This window comes from Cyprinus carpio, unplaced genomic scaffold (assembly GCF_018340385.1).
Source record: "Cyprinus carpio isolate SPL01 unplaced genomic scaffold, ASM1834038v1 S000006657, whole genome shotgun sequence".
Classification (NCBI taxonomy): domain Eukaryota; kingdom Metazoa; phylum Chordata; class Actinopteri; order Cypriniformes; family Cyprinidae; genus Cyprinus; species Cyprinus carpio.
Window position 1 is genome coordinate 205,205 of NW_024879281.1, and position 6,000 is coordinate 211,204.

Consider the following 6,000-nt stretch of genomic DNA (forward strand, 5'->3'; position numbering starts at 1 on the left):
GAGTGTGTGTGTGTGTGTGTGTGTTTTGCTGTTTGTTTCTTTATTTTTTTTTTTTTTACCTGTTGTTACCTGTTTTTTAAACTGTTAGTCGTCTGGCCTTGCATGTCAATTGTACAGCGTGTCGTTCTTCAAAGCTGCGTTTCCAGAGCAACCGCGCTAGTGCGACACTCTGAAACTCTGAGACGCAGACACATGGGGTCATGGGACGAACAGTCGCACAAGAAAATTCATTAAAACGGAGAGGAGGCAACGAGACTGGACCGCTCTGACCCCCCGCGCCGCCGGCCTGAACCTTCGCGCAAACATTGGCACTGCGTTGCCTGAATATTCAGTATCAAACGTTTGCTTGGCAGTGGGACAAGGTTAACCTGAGCATCACGGACACCGTTTTACCCAAAAACCACCTCACTGTCCCTCTGCCACCCTTACACGACATGCAATCAAACAAAGGAACAATATAAATGACCATCATGATGACTGCATTGAAAGTAAGCTAAAATGTTTCATTTTTTTTATGGAAGATTGCTTTTGTGTTGTTATCCGATTATTTGTATTTTTTTTTCTCCACTTTCCCCCCCTAATGCTGTGGGTTTTTCGTTTTGTACTTCAATCTTTTTTTGTTTTTTCTCCTCTCATCGTCCTCACCCCTGCCTACAGAGGGCGCTGAGCTCTGTTGGGCTATCAACATTAACAGCCTACAAAGGATTCTGTATAAAAAAAAAACAAATGTTAACAAAAGAAAAAAAAAGATTTGAATAAATAAATAAAAGGTGTAGTGAAATGTGGATCCAAATGAGCTGCTACTGAAACATTTCAGCAATCATAACCTCCCTTTTGTTTCTCACTGACTGTCCAGGATTCTGCTGTACCACACTAAACATGACGTCTAACCACTGTGTCATGTTTCACGAGTCAACAGCTGCAATGAAATTAATTAACGATTTTTTTTTTATTTATTATTATTCATGTGCAGTAAGACCCGTGCAGTGTGAATATGTTTTCTTTCCTGGTTGAATACAAGCTGGTCGTAAGTGGTATTTGTTTTTGGTCCAGATATGACCTTCTAGCTAATTACAGAATTTTTTAAGAGTGACTAAATGAGGTTCATTATTATGTTTTAGACCTTACTATAATGGAAAGTCACACTTGTGATAAATTTCTTTTATGGCGTTCACTTTGCGACCACAAGGTGGCAATGTAACCTCACTGCAGCTCACTCTCACACCGCCACTGCATCCCTGCCTCTATTTTATGACTCTATAAACTTTCATTTTTATTTAATAGGATTTCTGTAATTAGAATAATCTAATAAAATAATACTGTAAGGCTTTAAACCCAAATGTAAATATGGAAACCAATACGTTTGTGGTTAAGATTATAAGATGTATAATACGTGCATTAATACGGAAAATATTCTTCTAAATAATTGAATCCATAATTAACTGAGGTTGTGACGTCAGTTCCCGTACAGAGGCGCGTCGAGGGGAAATGGCCGCTCGTGCACGTGTGGAGAGCCGAATCAACACAACCAGAGAGAGAGCAGGCTCTCAACACACTGCTAGTGCTGGGGCTGAGAAGACGGACTGGGCGAAATTTGTTTCCAAATACAGCTTTTGGTTAAAAACACAATCTAACTTGGGCTTGAAATATAGCTCCTCTTTTTTTTTATTAAGGTTTTAATCTGATTTACTTTTTGAGAAGAATCAAACTGCAAATAGTTTTATCTGTAGGCCTATCGGTCTGCATGGCATCCCCGATAATGACACACGTCACACTTAAAGAAATCATTTTAACCCTGTAAAACAGACATATTAATAATATGTGGGGAATTAATTTTATTATTTTTTTATGGAACCTTTAGACAAATTAAACTTTTTTTTATTTGCATGTGTGCTATGTTTTTGTTTCATATTTTAGATACACATCAAGCTTTTATGGCTCTATATAGCAATGCATACGGGAGAGAATCTCCCATAATTAAGAAATACCATCTCTGTGATTACATGTCCTCATATAAAATATGGAGCAGTTTTGTGCATTTTGTTTATTACTAAAGCATGATGAAATGATAGCTTGCAGTGTAAATTTCAAGAGATTTTTTATAGAACAATAACAGAATTATAGAATGCATGTTAAATATATAACTTGACACTATATCTCCCCAATATTCTGTCTTAGTAAGACAAAATAAGTTTTTTTATTTATGTATTTATTTATTTATTTTAATCAAAGTTCTGTAGTTTTTTATTGTGGGGTCTAAACATACAATCCATGCAATGATGATAGAGAAATGAACATCATTCATCAAAGCCTTGATGTCTCATATTTAATACTACATGATATACAGAATGAGTGTTAAAGTAATATAATTAGCCTACTCATAATCAACTTAAGTTGCTTCAGGTCCAGTAAATGTTCATCTTGAAATACTAATACCAATATGAAAGTTATACTTACATTTACTTTTATAAAAATCAGTAAAGTTTACAGCAAAAGACCATCTGTACCACAACCTGAAGATGGTTGTTTTTACCACAGTTTATATGAAAATGACGTTTTTACTTGCTAAAAATAAATATTGATCAGACAACAGAATGCATGTAATTGTGTACAACATGTTTATCAGCAAAGTTTTGCTCATGCTGATCATTTAGAAGCCTTAGAAATTCATACATCAGATTGTGAGACATTGTAGGGTTAAATCTGCTGCTCCCTTGAAATGTCCATCAGGGCATCGGGGTTGTGGGAGAGGGGGGTTATCGAGGGTCGTTAAGGTCAAGCAAGTGTTAGAGAGACGGCTGTGGCTGTGGAATTTCTAGGGTCCACCCCCTGTTCACACATTGGCCATAGCACCCAAAGGCCCTCGGTCTGGATGGCTGTGCACAGGATTCCACTGGGACGGTGTGGATTGAGTCAGCATGGCTGAGCCACAGTATGAAGTTAACCTGGATGGAGGAGTGGTGTTGAATGGAAAGAGCAGATGTTTATGACACACACTTATTCACTTACGTAAAACAGGCAAGTGTGGACATTAAAGGAAAATAACGTCAATTGTTTCTAATAATAAAGAGCCGAAAGCTTTATTTGTTTGCTTCTGAATCATACAGAATGTAAGTGGTGTAGAGTTCCTGATCAGGACAGATGAAGGGCGAATGTAGGTGCATGCTTTTTGATTTATAGGTTATCTTTAAAGTAACGTCCAGCACTCCTCCCCCCGACCCTCAGGGCGTGTTTGGATAAGGTCTGCGTTGCCCCTGTGGGCTCCCTCCAGCCCTGCCCTGCCTTTGACCCCTGTGTACATTCCGCATGTATTCTGTCAAATGAAGTGAGGAAATATCCTCTGAAGTTTAGTTAATGGATTGGAGGAGCTACTGAGGAACAGCAATGCGTTGGAAAGTATCTTTGGACCTCTGGCTACTCACAGAGCGCGCCGGCGAGAGTGCTAAAACAAAAAATGATGTTGAAGCCGAATACATTTGTTAGTAGTTGATGAAAATGTGTATTTTAGGTTCTCTGGTTAATACTTTTAAAAAGTTGAGTAACATTTTCAGTAGGGCTACTATAAACACAAAAATCATGTGGCTGGAACATTAGAGCGAATATCAAATATCACATTTTAGCATTTTGGAACTTTTATAAAGGGTTCTTTTATTGGCATTTATGGTTCCATGAGGATGCTTAACATCCATGGAACTTTTCCCAATCCACAAAAGATTCTTAAAAGTGGACAAAAGTGCGTTTCTTTAAGTTAGTAAAAATGTTCTTCACAAAAAGGAGAAAACGGTTGTTTTATGAAACTGTTCACTAAAAGGTTCTTTGGGGAAGGGTCTCGTTTTTTTTTCTCTCTCTCTCTATGGCATCACTGTGAAAACCCCCACTTTTAGAACATTTCTTTTTTTAATATGTGTGATACCATTATATATATTATATTGTTTATAATTCTTGTTTAACTATTTTATATTAAATACAATATTTCAGGCATACATCAGTATATATAAATATAATATACTATAATAAACACAGCTTATATAATTTATAATTTAACATTTAAAATGATCTAGTTAATGTAAAAGAGTGATTAAAAATCATGACAATTTAAGATTATCAACTTGACAATTGTAATATACCATATAAAACTTGGGTTCAATAAGCTTAAAAAAACCACCAGTTAATATTTTTTTTCAGCAAGGGTAAATTAAATTGATCAAAACGTGACAGTAAAGACATTAGACTATAATGTTACTAAATATTTTTAGTTCAAATCAATGCTGTTCTTTTTTCAGTTTTCTCTTCATCAAGAGAATTTGTGAAAAAAAAAAAAAAAAGATCAAAAAGATTTTCCGGAAAAGTGATTAACCATAAATATTTCTTTTAAATATTACATCTAGATATATATAATATACACTGTCGTGGCCAAAAGTTTTGAGAATTACATAAATATTAGTTTAAAAAAAACTCAAAAAGTTTGCTGCTAAAACTGCTTTTTTAGATCTTTGTTTCAGTTGTTTTCTGTGATGTACTGAATAATAACTTACAAGCATTCATACGTTTCAAAGGCTTTTATCGACAATTACATGACATTTATGCAAAGAGTCAGTATTGCAGTGTTGGCCCTTCTTTTTCAGGACCTCTGCAATTCGACTGGGCATGCTCTCAATCAACTTCTGGGCCAATCCTGACTGATAGCAACCATTCTTTCATAATAACTTCTTGGAGTTTGTCAGAATTAGTGGGTTTTTTTGTTTGTCCACCCGCCTCTTGAGGATTGACCACAAGTTCTCAATGGGATTACGATCTGGGGAGTTTCCAGGCCATGGACCCAAAATTTTCAACATTCTGGTCCCCGAGCCACTTAGTTATCACTTTTGCCTTATGGCACGGTGGCTCCATCGTGCTGGAAAATGCATTGTTCTTCACCAAACTGTTGTTGGGTTGTTGGAAGAAGTTGCTGTTTGGAGGTTGTTTTGGTACCATTCTTTCACAGGACTGATGGTTTTGGGCAGAATTGTGAGTGAGCCCACTCTCTTGGATGAGAAGCAACCCCACACATGAATGGTGTCAGGATGCTTTACTGTTGCCATGACACAGGACTGATGGTAGCGCTCACCTTTTCCTTCTCCGGACAAGGCCTTTTTCCAGATGCCCCAAACAATCGGAAAGGGGCTTCATCGGAGAATATGACTTTGCTCCCAGTCCTCAGCAGTCCATTCACTATACTTTCTGCAGAAGATTCAATCTGTCCCTGATGTTTTTTTTTGGAGAGAAGTGGCTTCTTTGCTGCCCTTCTTGCACACCAGGCCATCTTCCTCAAAAGTCTTGCCTCACGGTGCGTGCAGATGCGCTCACACCTGCCTGCTGCCATTCCGGAGCAAGCTCTGCACTGGTGGCACTCCGATCCCGCAGCTGAATCCTCTTTAGGAGACGATCCTGGCGCTTGCTGGACTTTCTTGGACGCCTGAAGCCTTCTTTACAAGAATTGAACCTCTTTCCCCCTTGAAGTTCTTGATGAACCTATAATTGTTGATTTAGGGCAATCGTATTAGCCACAATATCCTTGCCTGTGAAGCCATTTTTATGCAACGCAATGATGGCTGCACGCGTTTTCTTTGCAGGTCACCATGGTTAACATATGGAAAGAACAATGATTTCAAGCATCACCCTCCTTTTAACATGTCAAGTCTGCCATTCCAAACCCAATCAGCCCTGACATCATGATCTCCAGCCTTGTGCTCGTCAACATTCTCACCTGAGTTAACAATATGATTACTGAAATGATCTCAGCAGGTCCTTTAATGACAGCAAGGGAATGCAGTGGAAAGGTTTTTTTTTTTTGGGATTAAGTTAATTTTCATGGCAAAGAAGGACTATGCAATTCATCTGATCACCTCTTTATAACATTCTGGAGTATATGCAAATTGCTATTATAAAAACTTAAGCAGCAACTTTTTCCATTTCCAATGTTAAAAACACCACCATTAATATACTGCATTCTGAAATAAT